Here is a 23,582-nt window from a genome sequence, read left to right as displayed (position 1 = left end):
TGATTGTATAATTGCAAGAATATCAATAACTTTACTGTGTTAACAGGATTTATATATATATATATATATTTGTGTGTGTGTGTGTGTATATATATATATCATTTGTTAGACAAATTTGTCAGAGCTGATAGTAAAAGTATAGGTTAGATGGCAACCTGAATGAGTCTGTGCCAGGCTGCTTGAAGGTGCCCGGCACAGGTGGGAATCCCAGCCAACTGTCCTCAGACGTGTGGCTCCATTAGGTAGGCAATGGAGCTGGAGCTGGAGCTGCTGCTACATGAGGCTCTTGAGAACATGGAGGTGACACGGAGCTCCAGGCGGGAGCTGTGGGAGGCACAGAGGCAGATCAAAGAGTGCATCACAGACAAAGGATGTTCTCAGACAGCATTTTGATGATTTAAAGGGAGCCCTTGGGAGCTGTTGGATGAGCGATTGGTAACCCTTTAGCAAGAGGTGGACATCATTGAATAGGAGACCGTTAAACCATTAGATGACTGCCAGAGGATCATAGAACACGGAGTCAACACTGCAGAGGACTTAGTCTGAGTAGGTGAGATTGCCATGGTTGGTAGTGTAGAAGAGAATGAGAAACTGTGTAGCTTTACCAAAAAGGTCTCACACATTCAGTTGGACAGCTTACCAGAAGCGCATTTACTGGTTGATATGCTTTGTTTACATGCTCAGTTGGATGACTCAATTCTTATAATAAAAGACCATGTTTCTAAGCATGGAACAGTAGCATCTCTCCCACCAGTACAGATAGAAGAACTGATACAGAAACCTGGAGTCATCACAGTAGGATGGTGTAAGGTGGATGATGATTTTACAGCCCAAGATTTTAGGCTACAGTTTTGTAAATGTACTTTAAATCATTTTGAGGATGTGTATGTAGGTTTTGAAACTCAATTCAGAGTATTGCAAGTAGACTCCAATGTTGATTATCAGTTCAAAGTCTGCATCTGAGGAGATGGTCAACAGGAGTGGAGCCCCTGAAGTGTCCCCCAGATAGGTCATTCCACATTGGTGCCTCATGAATGGACAGCTGGTTTTGAGGGGTACAGTCTGAAAGTCGAGGTAATGTTGCATTCTGGAATGACTCTGAATCCTCAGGTATTCTCTACTCTAGAACTCCAACTTATTTCTGTGGGCAGACATTGACATTCAGAGTTGAAACTGTGGGACATAAGAGACAGTACAGGGGTGTTTGCAGAAAAACAGAATGGATATGACTGTCTGCAGCAGGATCAAGCTATGTGTATGAGTATAAATGGTGACGTTTTTGCAAATGGAAAAGAAATGACTAATGAGTTAACTTCAGTTACTTCTGGGTCCACTGTCACTTTTGACATTGAAACTGTCACTCTAGGAACCACCAATAATGATGAAAGCAGGAACTTCAAGCTTTGAGTAACGATTAGCTCAAATAACAGAGAAGTGGTTTTTAATTAGTCACTAGATCAATCTTGTGGTTCTCTTTACTTGGGATGCTCATTTTTCTATCCTGGATAGAAAATATTAGTGTTTTAGATGTTTGGGTGCTTGGCTTTGGTTTTCAGGGTTTAACGTAGCTGCTCTTCAGCCCAGTTTAGTTTTAATTGTTTTTTCAAAAAGTAGTTACATTCACCTTTCACTTAAACTGTCGGAAATGGACAATGTTTACTGAATTCCTTTCATAATTTTTTTTAAAAAGAGACTTGAATGTTGGGGAAAATCTTATAATTCAGTCAATTTTATTTTTAGCATATTGTTAACTAAAATATCACCTCATAATGGAAATCAAATTTACTTTAGGAGTATGAGAAGATACAGAAAGTTCTACACCCTTCCACTGCGTTTCTTAAAGTTTGTTATTAGACTAGGAAAACAATATAATATTATTTTGTAAACCATCATGAAAGATCCAAGTCCATGTAAATCTTTAGAATAAAACAAGAGAAATATACCAGATAGTAGAAGTTATGTGATATACATTCACTCATATGCTGTCCGCCTGAATTTATTAGCAATACTCTCCATGTTCAGGTATTTATAAGGAGTGTTGACTTTTATCCCATCTTCAATAATTTTTAAGTTCTCAAACATTCTAATGTTTGCACTTTTTAAATGCCTGAGCAAATGTCTATTATAGGCAAGTATTATCTTTTGTTCTTTTATTGCAATTCGATTTAAGATACACTACACTATTTCATAGGGTCAAACTACCTATGGAAGTAGTATGCACAGCAGTGTTCACCATTAGACAACTGTATGTATGTAATATGCACATGTGTGTATCTAGCCTTTGACATAATTTTACTTTTTTAGAGTGTGAATTGCAGTCCAGTTTAATGTCAGTTTGATAAATGGTCTCTTAGCCAACCAAAAAAAAAAAAAAAAAAAAAAGGGTAAATACTTAACCTAATTTTTTTGAAAACTTAAATTTGTGTATAAAAATTTACTTCAAAAAATTAATATGTAAAAATAACTATCTTAACATGCTACACCAGCCTACAGATTTTATTTTACTGTGAATTTTTTTTTTCATTTTTACCAATAGTAAAAAAGTAGAAAAGCAAGTATGACATTATTGAAGGTAATTTATTTGGGGATCCATGTTTCCTGATAGACAATCATGACCTTTTCTCCTTGTCTTTTTATATATAAGTAGACACTCACTTCTTTAAGGATTAAGAAGTTTTCCAGAATGTAGGTACCTTGTCCACTGATCTGAATCAAAATAAGTAACTAAAAGGTAAAAAATAAGTAATTTGGCAGCATTCTAAATAGGAGCAAAAGTATAAATAAGAGGAGTCATAATATATTTCCTTTTTATTCTAGGACATAGAAGTTCTGTATAAATTTCAGTATTAGTCTATGGGTTAGTAGTTAACAATATCAATTGCAGAATAAACTTTTATTACATTCAGCAAACATTGATAATTCTAAAAGTGAAGATAGATATTAAAAGTTTAGTACAAAGAGTATTAGTATCGATGAGTAACTTAAATATAACATCCTCTATTTTAGCAAGTTATACATATGGTATTAATTGTTATGTATGTTTTCTAGGAAGAAAAAAAATAAGCATATCCAATTGGAAATTCTATAACACAGAACTTAATTCTGAAATAAGGGGAAATGACATTATAAGAATTCAAGTCATTTTGACTGAGAGAGGTAAAATAGAGGAAATTTCTAAGTAAGAGAGAGCAGTTAAAATTATCCTTAGAGAACTGTAGCTTCCATGACTGGCACTTAAAAGAGAGATAATAATTTGTGTAGACACTGAGTTTGGCAGAGCTATGGGGATAATATATCTTTTCAATCTCAAATGTTATTTAATTTTGGATGCTAAGTCTTTCCTGTAATATTAACTCTTCATACCATTTTTCCTCAATGACCTTGACCACCATGTGGGAAATAATAAACCTCATCTTCCTATCATCTTATGTCTTGAAGGGTTTGGTCATTTATCTTGGAGGGATGTCAGTGCAAAATGTCCTCATCGTTATTTGAAAGCTGAATCACAAAAACCACTAATGCTACATTAGGCAGATGTGAAACTAACTGAAGCCATGAATTATTTTAGGTAGCAGAAAATTTTAGAACACAGTAAGCCTAGTTTCTGTTTCCATCCAGGTATATTTTGTGAGAACAAATGCATAGAGAGGTCTATGAGACAAAGGCAAGTTAATCTGAAACTTAGTGCTGATTTCCTTACATTTAAGAATTTGCTTTTACAATTGCATGCAGAGGTTAGCTCACTATTTCATCATGTTAAAAACACCATATGGCACGTCACTAATTACTAATTCATTAGTTTTTGATTACCAAATTTCTCACTTCATAGCCTTTAGGTAGTGTAGTTTTTGCAATAGCTTTTGGAAGTCCTTGTTTCCTCCAGTATGTATTGCTGACTGCCTTATTTTGAAACAGAAACATGTAAGTGTTTGGTATTTCAGCCCTTTTTCTTTATAACCATTGCACCTTGTACCTTACCTCTCTGTGACAGGAGTCAGTCTTACTTCCATAGCATGATTCAGGAAGAGGCATTTTGAACCTTCCTAGAGGGTAAGAAGTCCTTTGTTTCTTACAGTTCCAAGTGAAAACGGACCACCTCTGAACCTCCTTACACTTCGGACCTGAAAGGAGATCAGGAGAATTCCTGGGTAACCATCTGCCATCTTCTCTTTCCTCTTTATAGACGCATCAACAGAACCTGCCACAAAAGTCATTTTGAGTGGCATTGGAAAAGGCAGATTTACAGGAAAGCTAGAGAAACTTAAACTTCAAGGCCTCTCTTTTGCAAGCATCACTTCTAAGGCCTGGGTGTGTGTAGGGGGCTATAAATGTGTTCACATTGACATATTATTTTTGAAAATTTGCAATAGTAACATTGCAAATTTTTGAAAATTTGCAATTGTAGGATTATTTTTCTCATTCTTTAAAATTGCCTCTCAGATTGAATAGGCTTTAAGTTCAGCAAAACTTTTATCTGCTTCTGGCAATTTTTGAGTACTTATGAGCACAGGAAGAATGAATCAATAATAATGCTAATAATAATAAAATGTTTGAACTAGGTGGAGCTTTATACTTTAATTACTTCAACTCCTTCCTACTAAAGATGAAAGAATTAAGGTTTCATCTTAGTGATGAAGTTCAGTGACATGCCTGAAGTCACAGAGCTTGTCAGCTACAGAATTAGTACTATAATTACAGTAGTTTAAATCACAACTGGTGTTCTTTAGAATATACTACTCTACTCCTCAAGAAAGAGTAGTCAAAATACAAATAATGGCGTATCATGTTGTGTTGATTTAGTAATAGAACAAATGCTTTAGAGTTTGGTGTACGAAGATTTAATTCCAGTACTGACACTAGCTAATGAGAAAAATGTTCATACTTACACTTAAAAAATGTTGTGTGGCAATGATATCTGTTTCACAAAATTGTTCTAAGGCTGTATATTGGAATTTGCTAAGAAAATGAAAATTATCCAACTGGAATACTAGGCTGGCAAATTGCCCAATTGGCAACTGGCCATTCCCAGTTGAACATAAACAATGCTCATAGATATAAGCCATAAGCAAGGTTATCTTCCAAACCATATAAATATATTCCTCACTTCTGATCAACAAATGGTAACTCTAACCCAATTTGATCCACTCACCAACTATAGAGAAATCTTTACAAAATTAACTTATTTGAGTTACCCCCAGTTTTTTGACATCTTATTCATATTTTTCCCTTAAGCCCTACTTTTTTTCATTCAACATATCAAAATTCTATTTAAAATTTCCTCCTATACCCTCTTATAGGGACACCCAAGGACCTGGAATATGTCCCTTGCTCAAAACAGTTAAATAAATTGACTTTATTCACTTATTTATTTTTGTTGCCTTTAGGTATGCTTCTGGTTGTCTTTGAGCAGTAGGCTTGTACAGTCCTTAGAAAAAAATCACTCCAAAAAATTACTCCCAGCACGTAGAAATGATAAATACTCAAGTTGATAAACACTCTAAATACCTTGGCTTGATCATTACACATTCTATGCATGTAACAAAGTATCACATGTGCTCCCACGAATATGTACACATATGTACCAACAAAAAATTAATTATTTATTTTTTGCTTTGCTGGTCAACCTCTGCTTTCTTCTTACGTTTTTTCAATGCTTCACTCATAATTTAAGAGTTTGGATTAGTCTGGATGACTTTCTGCTTTCTTATGATCTTGTTTCTGCCCTAGTCAGGGTCTTCCTGTTTGTTTTCTTATCCACTATCCTTATGGTGTTCTTGATTAGTACCTCATATATTTCACTTAAAAATTTTTTGAGAGTCCTTTCCTTAAATAAGATTTTTTTGTTCACAGATACTCTGTCTGTGAAAATTTTTACTTTATTTGTCATATACTCATTACATTCCTTACTTTTTCTCTGAGAAAATAATAATCACAAATTATATTTCTGAATATCTCATATTGAATTTCGAGCAATCTGAAATTATAATTGCCACTCTTTGTCTTAACAAAATGAATCCACTAAAAATGAAGAACCAATTTAAAATATCTATTTCAGTGAATTTCATGACATATTATATTCTAGAAAGAGCTCACAGTAGTGAAATGAGAACTAATATGATGTGTATTAGATAATGTTATTTTTCTTTTAAACTTTGAGTTGCCAAAAAGCCAAATGTGACATTTGTAACAGTTGTAAAATTTCATTTTTCATTTCTGTAGGTACTGAGTGTCAGCTCCTCCACCTTCAACACTTCCTCTCATTCTGGTAAAAAAGGAAAAAATAAAAATGTGTCAAACTAGATAAATCATAAAATTGTTTCTAGTTACTTTTAAAATATATATTGCTACATTGTAAGACATTTTACATTTATTTGTGTAATTATCTATATACCTATATAAAATATAAACTGAACAACATGATTCTGAAAATTGCTTTTCCAAGTTTCATAATTACTCTTTTCAAGTTATCCAACCACAATTGATAGCATTGACTATTATTATAGCATTTTCTGTTTATACAAAGAATTTTTAAGTGGTTTTGGGTTCGGGTTTGAATTTTAGGTTTTGTTAGACTTCTAACGTTCCTGTGGTTTCAGTTAATATAATTATCCAGCTTCACTATTTAAGAAACACAGAATAACTCAAAATTACCATGGTTAAATGCTCTAATTGAGTGCATGGCCATTTTAAATGCTGGGCATTACTTAGGATAAGTTCAAATTAGTACTCGTCATTCAAGCAGGAAATCTTGAATCTGAATATGGAAAGGACCCTAAGATTCAGGAGATCTCTACACTAATGTTAGTAGAATAAGATAAATTTAGAGGCACCTGTCAGTTTATTAGCTTGTAGAAGGCAGATGCTTTTCTAGCTCATTTACTTTTGGATTCCATGTTTTGACCAGCGCATGTTACATAGTAAATGTAGCATGTTTAATTAAATGAAGAAAGAAAATTAAGGAGAACAAATACATTTTAACATAAATTTAATTCATAGCATACTTTTCATCTAAATAGAGGAATGGCACATTAACGCAATCCCTACAAAGACTAACTAGAGAGAACAATTTAATAAAAGACAAATAAAATTTATATAATCTTACAATCACTTTATAGTTTTAAAGCTAAATTTTTGTTTTATAAAAGCACAATATATTATAAACTTTTTTCCTGAATTACATTTTAAAATATTTTTTGCACTTAAATACTATCAGCACCTGTGTAACTTATTTTATTAAACAAATATGCAATTCAGTAATGCTATAAAATTTATAGGAGGCCGGGTACGGTGGTTCACACCTTTAATCCCAGCACTTTGGGAGGCCGAGGAGGGCAAATCACCTGAAGTCAGGAGTTTAAGACTAGCTGGGCCAACATGGTGAAACCCCATCTCTACTAAAAATACAAAAATTAGCTGGGTATAGTGGTGTGTACCTGCATTCCCAGCTTCTCTGGAGGCTGAGGCAGGAGGATCACTTGAACCCAGGAGGCGGAGGTTGCAGTGAGCCGAGATCTGGACACTGCACTCCAGCCTGGGCAACAGAGCCAGATTGCATCTAAATAATACACACACACACACACACACACACACACACACACATTTTTTCATATATATATACACATACATATATACGTGTTTAATATATTTTTATATATTAAATATATATATTTATTTTATAAATATTTTATGTATTTTATATATAAAATATATATAAGTGATATATATAAAAGAAAACTAATTATGCCAAACTAAGAATGCGTTTAAAAGATGGTTTGGGTTCTGCAAAAAAAAAAAAAAAAACAGAGAGACTCCAGATGTATTTGTTATTTACAGTGGCTGCATTTAGTATCATTTCACAAATACTTTAAGACATGTGACTAGTTCATTGACTTTTTATTGTCTTAAGCTTGAAAAAAAATAAGTCAATCTTCAGAATGACTCAGACAAAATAGTCGATAGATTGCTGACCATCTTCTATCTTTTTTTCTCAAGCAAATCAAGAAAAAAACAAACAACATGATAAAACCTGGCATTGAGCTCCCAAAGTAAAACAAAAAAGAAGCAAAATATTCTGTTGCAAAGTAGCGAAATGATTACTTTATTTTAGAGTATATTCAATATGATTCCCCATGAAGGAAAACACATTTAATAAAATAGTTATTACTATTTTTTTTCAACTACAAAAAGCACTGAAATACTCTTACCACAAGGACAGAATAAATAAGGTTATATATATATATTATTTTCCTATGTGATTTTCCTTTGTGACAAATGCTTTAATGCTAACTACATTTTTATTATATTCTGTATGATTTTTGTATTTTATGGCTATATTTTTCCTCTGAAACTATTAATGTTAGAGAAGAGAGAATTTATGCAACTCAAATTTTGTATTTTTTTTCTGGAACCCGGAAGATAATAAGTTTCTTGTTTTTACACGAAAGTGAGTTGGTAGCCTAAAATAAGATGCATACAGAAAAATGTGCCATATCTTCAAATGGCAATAGCTAAATTCTTGTCAGAAAACATAGTTTCTATAAAGATATAAACTGAAAATATTTATGAAAACGTGGGATATAGAAGTCAGTGTCACATCACCAAAAATGAGAAAGAACTCACTTGAGAAAGGAACGTTTTTAATTTATCTAATGTCTTTAATATGTACATTTGCAGATTTACCTAATTTATTTATTTATTTATTTGGTCTCTCAAAGCCTCAGTTTCTTCACTATTTAAGAAATAATGTATTTAAATAATTTTAAGATTGGCCATATATTAGCTATCAACAACCATGATTTCCCAGTAGTCAAGTCGTAATTTTATTAAAAGTTTAGATAACAGTTGATGTTGGAAGGAGAGAAAACAGGGGGCATTTAATAGAAAGGAGACACAAATAAGAATACATTGCTTTTCCAAAATCACCATTACTATCTATTGGTAAGGGGTAAAGTCTAGACTGACCTGAGTGTTGGAGATACAACCATGTATGTCTGTGTGTGCTCTCACACCCACACCCATATATTTATGTATGTATATATATTGTTTAAAAAACTTCAGAATTAAATTTCAGAATGTTTATTTGAGCAAAGAATATTTCCCGAATCAGGCAGCACTAAGAGAGGTTCAAATTGCTCTACCCATCAATGTCAGCATTCAATATTTACAGAAGAAAAAGGAAGGGACTTAAAAGCAACTTAATTTGTTACACCTGGGTATAATCCTTATTTGGCATGGTGTAATCGGAAATTTCCCTATATGGACATAGTATAATCAGTTGGCGACCTGTGATTGACTGTCTCTTGACTACTGTAATTGTCTGGGACTCAGCTATTTACAAGAATATCCTTTTAAGTTATGTTGTAGTTAATTTACATACTATATTAGGTTGCAGTTCACTGCAGTTCACCCATACACACAGATACATATATATACACACACACACAGAGAAACGTGTATATAAGTATATATATACACATACACATACACACACAGAAAAATAGATATTGAAATGAATACACACCTGTATTTGTATACATGAGTATTTATACGCACATATATGCCTTGACTTCTGTGAAAGGGCCTAGTAATAGTGATGCCTCAAAAGCAGCAAGCATACTTCAGCCCACATCTTGGTTTATTTATTTATTTATTTATTTATTTATTTATTTATTTATTTATTTTTATTATACTTTAAATTCTAGGGTACATGTACATAACGTGCAGGTTTGTTACATATGTATACTTGTGCCATGTTGGTGTGCTGCACCCATTAACTCGTCAGCACCCATCAACTCGTCATTTACATTGCATTGGGAGTTATACCAGATCTTGGTTTTTAAGCTCGATCATCTAATCAAATACCTAGGAATTCTTAGAGAAATGGGGATTCTAGAGTTAAAGCAAGAAAAACATAAGATGAGTCTGTAGCATCTTGCAGAGACAGAAAGGAAGTGCAAAAGAAAGATGGAAGGAAAGAAGGAACATTCTAAATAATACATGTGAATAAATAAAGAAAATAGAAAATTATCAGTAGAATCGCCCACTAATACTTCCTCAAAGAGGTCCACTAATTAATGCTAAAATTTGTGAGTACATTTTAAGGAGAAACAAGATATTTGCACAGTTTCAAATGTATTTAGCCTCCAATGTATTTATTAATGACTTTGGTATTAACATAAGCTTATGGAAGCAATGAAACACTTCCCTCTCAGTGGTGGAGGTTAATTTCTCTCCCCTTGAATGTGGGATGAGCTCAGTTACCCTCTTACAGTGAACAGAATATGGAAAGAGAAAAATAATTGCACAGTTGTGAAGCCTGGCAGACATAACTCCAGTTGGTGAAGGCTAACCTCATCAATAATCAGTCATTTTAACACCATGAATTCCTGATATGATGCAATGAGAAGGTCACTTCACTTGTGGGCTATTTGTTCCTTAAAACCATAAACTGGCTTTGATAATAAGAAAAACATCCTGCCAGGCCTGGTGGCTCACACGTGTAATCCCAGCATTTTGGGAGGCAGAGGCAGGTGAGTTGCTTGAGCACAGGCATTTGAGACCAGCCTGGGAAACATAGCGAGATGCTGTCTCTACAAAAAATACAAAAATTATCTGGGCATGGTGGTCCCCGCTTGTATTCCCAACTCCCTGGGAGGCTGAGGTGGGAGGTTCACCTAAGCACAGGAGGTGGAGGTTGCAATGAGCTGTTATCCTGCCAGTGCACTTCAGCCTGGACAACAGAGGGAGACCCTGTCTCAAAAAACAAACAAACAAACAAACAAAACTCAGGTAAGCATAAACTGAGGAACGTTTTATGAAAACATCAGACTAGAACACCTCAAGACCAGCAAGATCATGAAAAAACAAGGAAAGACTAGGAAACTACTACATAGCAGAAGAAAGTAAGGAGACATGAAACTCACTATGCCATGGCATGCTGGATTTTATCCCAGAACTGGAAAAAGGAAATTAGCATAGTGAAACAAACAAACAAACAAACAAAGCAAAACAAAACAGAACCAACAGTAACACAATAACACTGGATAAATCCAAATACACTTTGTAGGTTAGCCCTGTAATAATGTAAAAGGTAGTTTTGATTAATGTGCTATGATTACATAGTACCTTAATGGTCAGATGCTAATATTGGGGAACTTGGGTGAAAAGTTGGGTGAAGGGTACACAAACTGCTCTGTAAATCTTTGCAAACCTGTTATAGATCTTAAGTTATTTTAAAATAGCAAGTTAAAAACAAAGAAATATAGGTATAGCAGACAACTATTACTAGCAGCCTAAAGAGCCTCCCACAAAAAAAATTTTCCCTTGTTTAATCTGTTTAAAATATTTGGAATATGACTGTTAATGGGAGATCTTCAAAACAAAATATAATTCCACTAAAGATACATGCAACCAAGTAAAGTTTCTACTAAATCAGGAGAAAATATTAGAGTTTTTTTGTTGAAAAAATGAATGTCTTCATCAGTAAATCTAATGGGATTATGTTAGCTGTTGATTTTTTAGTCATCATGATAAATGTTAACATTTTTTCTTTGTCTTTCTAATACTCTTTTTCTATCTCTCCCTCTGTGTGTGTGTGTGTGTATATATATATATATAATCTACATATATAATTAACTAATTACAATAACATATATACTCTATATGTAATGTTGTTATATAATTATAATTACTGAATTATAGTAACATGTACATCCCTTTAATAATCTCAGACCTCAAAATTTCAATCTAAAGCAGCATATTATTTATTCTAATTTGTAATTCATAAATGTTTACTGTGATTAAAGTACTGAATAAATTAAAAGTTTTACACTACACTTCATGCTTAACAATTTTCTATTTGCTCGAGAAAAATATGAAAAAGAAAAAAAGGCCATCTGAGATTGAGATTAACAAAGTACTAAATAAATTAAAAGTTTTACCCTACATTTCATGCTTAACAAGTTTTTATTTGCTCGAGAAAGAAGAAAAAAAGAAAACAAAGGCCATCTGAGACTAAGATATGACACTAAAAAAGAAAATTAATAGCGTAATGAAGATGTGTCATGAATCTCTTCCCTAATTAAAGCTGTTGTTTACCTTTCTATTACACAATATTATCAAATATATGAGCGATTTTAGGAGAAAATAATGATCAAAGACAGTATGAGAAGTATTAAAAAATTATAAGTGGGCAGGTATATCATGCATCAAGAATATCCTCTAAAATGTATATCAAAAGCTACCTCTTCAAAGACTCCTTTTAAGATAAAACATTATTTAAAATGTTTCAAAGAAATAAGATGAAATATGATAGCAGGAAAATCTAATGGACCAAATTAAGAAATTGCTGTTAATATCAGATGTCACTTTATCATGTATTATTGAAAATCCATCTTCTTTCTGAACAGGAGAGACAGGGTAGAGTATGTCCTATAAATATTTTCTGTGATTTAGACTAGTAGAATTACATAATGGGCTTAGAAATCACTTGCATCTGTGAATATGACTTTTTCTTTCATACCAAATTCTTTTCTCAAACAAGCTACTTTTACATTTTTCAGCTTATTTTCAAATTTTGGGCTAAGTCATTAATCAAGTTAATCAAATTGAAATCTTGTTACAAAATGCTATAAAGTTTCTGTTAAACAAAAAGTTTCTCACCATAAACAACCCATGTCATAATTTAAAAACAGAGAACTGCAAATCCCTGGGAAAACATTCTTATTAAAAGTATAGAGAAAGACTAAATGACAGAACCTCCCTCTCTCAAATTCTTCCAAAATAAATACAATCAAGAAGTTGCAAACACTAGCACAAATTAAACACATACCATTATATCTTAACAGTAAAAAAAGAAAACATACTTAAAAATCAATACCTGTCCTAAGCGCCAACTATGACAATTGTACTTCATCCAATATTAGGAAGGAAGGAAGGTGACTGAGTGGTCAAAGCCTGTCATCCACACTTATTACCACCTAAAAATTAATTTGTGGAAGACCCATCCTGAGAAGATAGGCTGGGGTTCTATAGAAAAGAGGTTGAAAACTTTAGCACAGATGTTTAACTTTACCACTCAATGTGTCACCACTGTTATCTAGGACTATCCTTTAAAGCTATGATGAAAAAGCTTGTAAGAAAAGGCAGCTAATTTAAAGTATTCTCCCTTAAGACTTCCTCTATGACTCATGAGTTATATAGAAATGTGTTTTTTACTTTATAAATACTTAGAGATTTCCCAGATAACTTTCTATAATTGAGTTCTAGCTTTATGTTGTCATAGTCTAAGAACATAACTTTGTATATAATTTCTATCATTTTACATCATTAAGATTTGTCTTATGTTCCAGAACTCAGTCTATCTTGATGTATTTCAGTTACTCATGGGAAGATAATATGTTCTGCTGTTGTTGGGTGGAACGTTCTACAACTCTTAGATCCAATTGGCTGATAAGTATTTTTCAGGTCATCTATTTCCTTACTGACTTTCTGCCTACTGAGTTTTATCAGCTACTGAGAGAGACATGCAGATGCCTCTAACTATAATTCCAGATTTATCTGCCTGTCTTTTCAGGTCCATCCATTTTTCCTCACGTATTTTGAAGCTCTATTGATAGACACATATGTAGTTAGGATTCTGAAATCTTTACAGGAAATGTTCCCATTTTAGTATTATGTAATATTTCTATTTATTTCTAAAAAACTTTCTTGTTCTGAAGTATAATTTGTCTGAAATTAATATAGTCAAAACAGTCCTCTTTTGGTTAGTGATTTTTATATTTATCCATCCTCTACCCTAATTTATCTTTCTCCATCCTTCCTGGTTTATCCTCTCCATTTATTTTACCCTAACTTATCAATGTCTGAGATTTCTACTGTTTCTCATAGACTATGTACAGTCAGATCATTATTCTTTATCTAACATAAAATTATCTTTTAATTAGGAGATTTAGATCATTCACATTTAAAATGGTTATTTCTGCGATTGGATTAAATTGGAACATATTGTTAGTAATTTTCTATTTGTTACAATTGGCTTTGCTACTTTTATTTTTCTGCATTCTCTGGTTTAGCATCTTTTTAAGTAATATCATTTTATCTAATTTACAAACTTATTGGTTATATTTTTTTTAATATTTTGTGTGGCCACTCTAGGATTTGCAACATGCATTTTAAAACTAAAAACTAAAACGCTAAAAACGCTCAATAAATTCGGTATTGATGGAACGTACCTCAAAATAATAACAGCTATCTATGACAAACCCACAGCTAATATCATACTGAATGGGCAAAAACTGGAAAAATTCCCTTTGAAAACTGGCACAAGACAGGGATGCCCTCTCTCACCACTCCTATTCAACATAGTGTTGGAAGTTCTGGCTAGGGCAATCAGGCAAGAGAAAGAAATCAAGGATATTCAGTTAGGAAAAGAAGAAGTCAAATTGTCCCTGTTTGCAGATGACATGATTGCATATTTAGAAAACCCCATTGTCTCAGCCCAAAATCTCCTTAAGGTGATAAGCAACTTCAGCAAAGTCTCAGGATACAAAATCAATGTGCAAAAATCACAAGCATTCTTAAACACCAGTAACAGACAAACAGAGAGCCAAATCATGAATGAACTTCCATTCACAATTGCTTCAAAGAGAATCAAATACCTAGGAATCCAACTTACAAGGTATGTAAAGGACCTCTTCAAGGAGAACTACAAACCACTACTCAGTGAAATCAAAGAGGACACAAACAAATGGAAGAACATACCATGCTCATGGATAGGAAGAATCAATATCGTGAAAATGGCCATACTGCCCAAGGTTATTTATAGATTCAATGCCATCCCCACCAAGCTACCAATGAGTTTCTTCACAGAATTGGAAAAAAGTGCTTTAAAGTTCATATGGAACCAAAAAAGAGCCTGCATTGCCAAGACAATCCTAAGTCAAAAGGACAAAGCTGGAGGCGTCACGCTACCTGACTTCAAACTATACTACAAGGCTACAGTAACCAAAACAGCATGGTACTGATACCAAAACAGAGATATAGACCAACGGAACAGAACAGAGCCCTCAGAAATAATACCATACATCTACAGCCATCTGATCTTTGACAAATCTGAGAGAAACAAGAAATGGGGAAAGGATTCCCTATTTAATAAATGGTGCTGGGAAAATTGGCTAGCCATAAGTAGAAAGCTGAAACTGGATCCTTTCCTTACTCCTTATATGAAGATTAATTCAAGATGGATTAGAGACTTAAATGTTAGACCTAATACCATAAAAACCCTAGAAGAAAACCTAGGTAGTACCATTCAGGACATAGGCATGGGCAAGGACTTCATGTCTAAAACACCAAAAGCAACAGCAGCAAAAGCCAAAATTGACAAATGAGATCTAATTAAACTAAAGAGCTTTTGCACAGCAAAAGAAACTACCATCAGAGTGAGCAGGCAACCTACAGAATGGGAGAAAATTTTTGCAATCTACTCATCTGACAAAGGACTAATATCCAGAATCTACAAAGAACTCAAACAAATATACAAGAAAAAAAACAAACAAACCCATCAAAAAGTGGGCAAAGGATATGAACAGACATTTCTCAAAAGACATTCATACAGCCAACAGACACATGAAAAAATGCTCATCATCACTGGCCATCAGAGAAATGCAAATCAAAACCACAATGAGATACCATCTCACACCAGTTAGAATGGCAATCATTAAGAAGTCAGGAAACAACAGTTGTTGGAGAGGATGTGGAGAAATAGGAATACTTTTACACTGTTGGTGGGATTGTAAACTAGTTCAACCATTATGGAAAACAGTATGGCAATTCCTCAAGGATCTAGATGTACCATATGACCCAGCATCCCACTACTGGGTATATACCCAAAGGATTATAAATCATGCTGCTATAAAGACACATGCACACGTATGTTTATTGTGGCACTATTCACAATAGCAAAGACTTGGAATCAACCCAAATGTCCATCTGTGACAGAATGGATTAAGAAAATGTGGCATATATACACCATGGAATACTATGCAGCCATAAAAAAGGATGAGTTTGTGTCCTTTGTAGGGACATGGATGCAGCTGGAAACCATCATTCTTAGCAAACTATCACAAGAAGAGAAAACCAAACACCGCATGTTCTCACTCATAGGTGGGAACTGAACAATGAGATCACTTGGACTGGAGAAGGGGAACATCACACACCGGGGCCTATCATAGGGAGGGGGGAGGGAGGAGGGATTGCATTGGGAGTTATACCTGATATAAATGATGAATTGATGGGTGCTGACGAGTTGATGGGTGCAGCACACCAACATGGCACAAGTATACATATGTAACAAACCTGCACGTTATGCACATGTACCCCAGAACTTCAAGTATAATAATAATAATCATCATCATCATCATAATAAAGAAAATGGTCATGTGAAAGTAGTTTTCTCTCCACAGATGGACTACTATACAAAATATCACAGAGGTGCAAGAAACAAGGCACATTCAGAAGGTTATATTTATCCTTCCATTTTTCTGTGGGCATGATGTTCAAGAAAGGAAAGGACAGGATAAAAACCTGGAAAAATAAGTATGATCAAGACATTAGGGGTTATGTGTGAAGTCACAGCACAGTAGTTGTCACTGTTATCTCTCTAAAACTCCATTTTTTTTTTTTTTTTCCTGGCTACTTGCTTCTTGGTAAAATTACCTCAACTGGTAGCCATATGGACTAAACTGACCATAATTTTATGCTAGGATACCAGCCTGTATATAGTTGCCCCTAAAATATATGTAAGACCAAGAGCTATATCCTACTGACAAGAACAAGAGGACAAAAAGAACTTGGCACTTCTACCAAACTACCCAGAGCATTACCCCATCACTCTCATTGATGTTTTCTCACTCAGAGCTTTTGATATATCAAGAGGGAGACTTTCATTTGCAGATGTTTAACATGACTATCTATCTATCATCTATGTATTCACACAATAATGATCCAAATGAAAACAGGCAAAGTTTCCATTGAATTTAACTATGGGTCTACAGTGAAATGTGAAATAACGCTAAAATATTTAAACACCATGTATGTACATTGTTATTTGAGAACTGCAACTACAGGGACTGCATTTTCAGGTCTGAACTGAACCAGTAAGTAAGTTTTATATTATGTATAAAGTTTTATACAATATATAGTATTGGTATCTAATGTATACATTGAAGTTTTTGTTTAGTTCTGATTACAGACAATCTCCCAGTGTGCTCAGAATTATAGATAAGAGATTATCGAAAACTCGCAAATAGAAATCATTTTAAAGATATAACTAACTAGTCACAGGCATTTTTCAAGGCATTAGAGGGAGTGAAATACTTTACATTGTAATTTGTAAAGCTAGAGCTGAATGTTAATATGGACTCTATCTGTGACTATTTTTGCTGAGTCCCAAATCTAAAAAATATACAAAGGACTCGGTGCAGTGGCTCACACCTGTAATCCCAGCACTTTGGGAGGCCAAGGTGGGCAGATCAGGAGATTGAGACCATCCTGGCTAACATGGTGAAACCCCATCTCTACTAAAAATACAAAAATAAATTAGCCAGGTGTGGTGGCAGGCACCTGTAGTCCCAGCTACTCGGGAGGCTGAGGCAGGAGAATGGCATGAACCTGGGAGGCGGAGCTTGCAGTGAGCCGAGATCATGCCACTGCACTCCAGCCTGCGTGACAGCGTGAGACTCAGTCTCAAAAAAAAAAAAAAAAATTGTGTATGTATGTGTATGTATTGTGTATATATATAAAATTGTGTATGTGTGTGTATGTGTATATATATGTAAAGATTACAAACATCCACTTAGCCAAAAGCAGGACACGAGCTCATTTATGCTTTTTAAAAATCAATTCTGCCCACATTAATGATCTATCTGCAGGGTATAAATTGATGGTAGTTGAAATTTGGATAAGAATATTTAGTAAGGGAGAGATTACAGCATAATATATTTTTCCTCAGAATCATGGGGAAGAAAGAGAAGTCATTCTACTCTTACTCCAAGCTGAGGAAAAAGGAGCTTATGAAGTCATTAAAATAGATATTTGTACCAAGATATTTGGCAAATATGAAATATCCATGTGGGAATGAGTGATAGCAAAGGTTACCAGAAAAAATAACTACCCAAAACTTAACAAAAGTAAGGTAAAATTTTGGAGGCAGTTTATTTTGACACTAAAATAGACACAAAAACTATCCAATGAGAGTTTAGGGTAATGCATTTAGTTTAATGGTTTTAGATTAAGTAACATTTCATTTGAACCTTTAGGTTTTCAGCAGTAGTGATGCAAAATAATTTGTTCAGTGGAAGAGATTGCTCCAAAGATTTATGGCCTGTTCAGTATTGACCAGTTTCATATCTAATCCAGCAATCTTTGTCCAATTGCCTGCAAATAAGCTGGATTCTCAAATGCTCATTAACTTATTTTTTATTCAAAAATTAATAACTCAAAAAAATCTTATATATATGCATTTTATATTTGTCTGAAAGTCATAGTTTTACCTTTTTGAAATTTATACTTTTTAACTTGGCATGGTGGCACATACCTGCGTTCCCAGCTACATGAGAGGCTGAGGAAAAAGGATCACTTGGGCCCAGAAAGTTGAGGCTGCAGTGAGCTGTAATCATGCCACTGCACTATGCCCTGTGTGGCAGAGCAATACCCTGTCTCAAAAAATAAAAAGTAAAAATAAAGAAATTTACACTTTTATTAGGTTACGCATGGTTTTGCATATCTGGTAGCAGAATAAAGAGGGGAGGCTACAAAACAATAATCTGTCCTTCACACAAAGAATGTCATGGGAAGGGAGAAAACTCTGGAGTTCATCTTAAATGAATCTCTCACAAGTACTGTCTGTGATGGCAGTGATAGGCCATCTGGAGTGGTGGCTGCCGTCATCCTGGCTGCAGCAGGGAGGCAAGGTCAGGGCTGTATGCTCCATAGAGCCAGGAGGAAATTCTGGCCAGGGACAAGTGGCAGCCTCACCCCTTCCGAACTGGGGGAGGAATTCCTTGGGTGCCACTGGATCCACACAAGCCAGGGCTGTGGCCCCAAACATCCCTGTGCTCTCAGGCGTAGGCAGGAATCCCACCCTACCAGGCACAGCTGCAACCACCCAAACCACTACTGCCCACAAGAAAAGAGGGAGTGGGGGTATGTTTCCAGCTCCACTGAGCAGGCAGGAGCCGTGCCCTCTGGGGATGCAGCTGCAGCTGCCCTAATCGCAGCTGTGGACCCATCCCTGCACTCTGGAGTGTCCAAGCAGTCCCCCCTTTGCCCTCACAGACTCAAAAGTACCTGCTCCCACTGTCTGGCTTCCCTCTGCTGTTGGTTCCTACACCAATCTCAGAACAAAGTCAGAGCTGAGTCCAGGCACTGTCACAGCATGACTAAGTGTGTACCTACTCACAGAAGTGCTGACACACCAGCCTCCTGCCTCCTTGGCCCTCCCTGGACTTTCAAAACTGATGAGCATGAGAGCAAAGCCAAGGGGTGGCTGAGGGTCAACCTGGCTTGCAGGCAACCCTCGGCACAAACAGTCTGGGCTCCATCAATGGCAGCAGGAGGCAGGCAGGCTCCTGGGCAGAAAGGGGCGGGTTCTCACTGAGGCCCCACCTTGAGGCCAGAGAAGGCCTGAAGACTGCAGTCTGGGGTACCAGGCCTGCTGAGCAGAGTGGGAACTTGTGGTGCCCTTTCTGGGCCTGCCTATGGCTGCCCATGGACCAATTGCCATGCACTTCCTCCTTCTGAGGACCATAAAAGCCCAGGTTCAGCCAGAGTTGGGCAGAGGGTGGAATGACCAGAGGGGAGCTACCCACTCCAGGGCCTCCTCTCTGCTGAGACTCAAGCAGACATCGGGAAAACCAGCTACAGAAAGGAACCAGACACTCAGGTCCTCCTTTCTACTAAGAACTGCGGAGATGTTGGAATGACCTGCCTGCAGAGAGGAGCAATCCCTTCCAGGGCTGCTTCTGTGCTAGGAGCTGAACACTCATTGGGACACCTTGGCTGTGGAAAGGAGCTACTCCCTGTGGAAAACTGAGCTCTTTGAAGTTCCTCTTCATCTTGCTCACCCTCTACTTATCTGCGTACCTCATTCTTCCTAGTCACATGACAAGAACTTGGGACCCATCAAATGGTGGGGATAAAAGAGCTGTAACATAAACAGGGATGAAATATGCCCCTTGCCTGCCATGTTGCAGGTAAAGAGAAGGAGAAAAGAGCTGCAGCTCTTCAGGGACCCCAGATGTGGGAACTCCCTGAGCCAGAGCTGTGACTCTGTTTAGGGCCCTATGGTTCCTGGCATTTCCAAGCTTCTGGTTCTAACATGTTCCCCTGTGTAAACCATGGAGGCTGCTTGCACTGCACCTGGTCTGGCTGCAGCTTCACAAAGAGCCAACAACCATGCCAGCCTCACAAAGAGCCAGCGGAGTGGTGCTGCTCACCCCGCTGCAGCAGTTGGCATATCTGACTGTGGGCAGTGTCTGGACCTCACACTCACTCACACGTGCCTTGCTGTTCCAAGCCTGACTTGCCCTTTGGAGGTGTGGGACCCAGGCTGGTAGTGTGAGCCAAGTACAGTCTGCCAGACTGAGTAGCTGAAATGAGCCCAGTTGACCTGAGCAAAACTTGGGCTAAGGTGCCCCTGGCAACAGAGGTTTCCAGCTAGAGAAACAATAACCCAGAGATCCTGTAATACCTGGAGAGTCGGTATGGTTCTATTATATATAATAGTTGTGCATGATGGATTGCTAAAATGCCTCATTATTAATGAGTTAAACAAAACACTTAATATATGTTCATTTTATATTTACCTGAGTAAAAATTTTACCTTTTTGGTAATATATATTTTTAGTTTTGGAAGGCATCTGTGGATTCCCAAGTGGACTCATGTAACAGTCAATAAATTATTGAGGAAGTATACTATATAAACTCATGTTGGCTGAATAAATCTTTATAGACTCCTAAAGGGTATCCCAACCAAAAAACAAAACTTTACCTTCATTGACTTTGCTTTCCTGTCACACATACTACCCCATTTTTTAAACTGACATTGATGTTTTTTCCTCTGTTTTTCTAGTTTGTACATGGACATGAAGTTATTTACAATTGGTGACAGCAGTCTCTGTTATGTAAGAGATGATAGAGAATCCCAATATCTAGTTTTTAAATTAGGTCTGAGTTTTTCTTTAAATGAAGCAATTAAAACATCTTGATTTACAAGGTCAGAACAAATATCTATCTTATTTGCCATTGTATCACAAATGTCTACCACAGCTTTGTTCTACCAAGAGTAGGCATTTGCTTGCTACTTGTTGAGTAAGTAATAGTGTTGCATCAGTGATTGTGTTTTCTTCCTTGCCACATTTATTATGTTAGTAGGTGGTAATGTCTCTTCCAATGAACACTTTTTGCACTTTATTGTCCTTCTCTCTGAGTTCTAGCAGACTGTACTTCAAACCAAATGGATAAACTTTTGAAATACCACTCTATGTGACCACATTGAGTTCTTATATGCTACTAAAACCTATTTAATGGAAGACGCCTCAAGTTGAAAAATACCTTCTGGAAAATGTTATATGTTAGTAAAAAGTAAATAAAAATGGATTGTGGTTAAAACTCCATCTAGAATATATTTTGTTTGTTTCTGACAGATTCTTATCTAAATCTGACTATAGTAACATTTTATCTCTGGCTTAAAAATGCAGATGGATCAATTTATTTAAACATTGCTAGAGTTTTTAGAGCTATTAGAAGTCTGGCGATAATCAATACACAAACTTTTTTTTTTAACAAACATTTTTAATAATCTAATACATGACTAGAGAAATCACTTATCCTTTCTCATAACTAAAACCCTGAGACTTCTCTGGCTAATCTTATTGCCTTACTCCTTGTGCTTTCTTCTTTTTATTTGTAGAGATCATACTTTTCATTAGTTTTTTAGAGCTGTCAGTAATATTTTTATCGAAGTGCCTCATAAAGCCCAAGACTCTTCATCAATTAAGATATCTCATGTTTTTATCTCCCTATTTCCTTAACTCAAAAAAGTAGTTCCTTCATACATTAATTTTTTAATGCAAAATAATATAAGATTAAGAAAGATTATATTAACAAACATGGCAAAATACAAAGATTTAGGCCACATAGCTAGTATACAATGCCTGGTTTATTATCTATTTTATATCTAAAAGCCATGGTAGTATTCTGTATCTTTAATTTTTCCAAATTATATATCTTACTCTTTCTTAAGTCTCTAGTACTTATGCATTGAAATCCTCCCTCTCTAATATTAAATTTTATCAAAAACTAAATAGTCATTCAAAGTGGTGGTTTTCTTGGTTGGGCATTGTATACATTTCTATTAAGACAGTTCCAAAGATTCAAATGGGAAAGAACATATTAAAGCATTTTCTGTTACCTAAGCATATTGAATATTTAACCAAGCAATGTTCTTGAAAAGACAAGGTGGTGTTAACTAGAATAATATACCCCATAAAGATTAATTGAACAGCCAACTATTTGTAGTAACTACCACTATTGCTTTCTAAATACAGCATTTACCACTGTCCTAAGTACTCTAATGGGATGGGAGCAAAGTCATCTATCTTTAAAAACCTCTAGCACTTCAAATTCCTCATATTAAAAGTGAATATCTTACCCTTTTCTCCATATCTATTCTTCCTTTTGTGTACTGTAGTCCATAAACTGCTTCAAATGTCATTCATAGGAAAATAGCAGTGATTTTTTTCTCCTTATACATTTATTTCTGAATTTGTCCCTGAAGAGTGTACTCAGAATGCTTTTTCTTAAACACAATCCTGGTTATATCAATTTTTAAATAGAATTATGCAGAGTACTTGTTAGAATAATTATATGAATTAGTCAAGTGGCATTGGAAATATCAATCTAAAACGTGGAGAAACAGGTTGGATTAGAAATTCATTAGCAAATTATCATGACAGGTACTATACACCCAACAAGTCAAGAACACTATTCAGTGGCAACTTAAGCATCTGGATAGTAATATCAAAAATACCAGCAAAATCTTATATATAGTAAAATGTATTTCAATCAGAGAAGACATCCATTTTGTAGTCAGAGTCATTAATGAGTTTGGTTGAAACAATGGCAACTCAAGTATTCATCCTATAACAGACATCAATAATTTCTGGATGTTACTAATCAAGTTTATATAAACCAGTCAACATGAACTGATAACTATAGCATTAGGAATAATACATACACTGATTTGCACTTTTCCTTTTTGTAGCATCTTTATTGTATAACTTTAATGTAAGTTCAACAAAGCAACTAAGCTATATTCATTTTATTTCACGAAATTAGGTTTATTTAGATATCTAGGTGGAACTATATCACAATTCCTTTAAAATCAGATCATCCTTACATATTCAGCAAAAAATTAATTGTATTATCTCTTAGATATTTAATGGCAAATCAAACTTCTCTTAATCGATGTAAAAATTTCTTAATTCCATATCCCTATGCAGTGGTGAATTCAACTTAAATTCAAC

General features: G+C 35.2%; 1 pseudogene; it reads left to right on the top strand.

Annotated features, from left to right (window-relative positions):
* Window positions 1-243: 243 nt before the first annotated feature.
* Window positions 244-1,527, top strand: LOC104653811 (annotated as a pseudogene).
* The last annotated feature ends 22,055 nt before the right edge of the window (window positions 1,528-23,582 follow it).

The sequence above is a fragment of the Rhinopithecus roxellana genome, chromosome 3 (assembly GCF_007565055.1).
Source record: "Rhinopithecus roxellana isolate Shanxi Qingling chromosome 3, ASM756505v1, whole genome shotgun sequence".
Taxonomy (NCBI): Eukaryota; Metazoa; Chordata; class Mammalia; order Primates; family Cercopithecidae; genus Rhinopithecus; species Rhinopithecus roxellana.
Note: the sequence above shows the minus strand (reverse complement) of the source record. Positions and strands in the feature narration are given on the sequence as shown.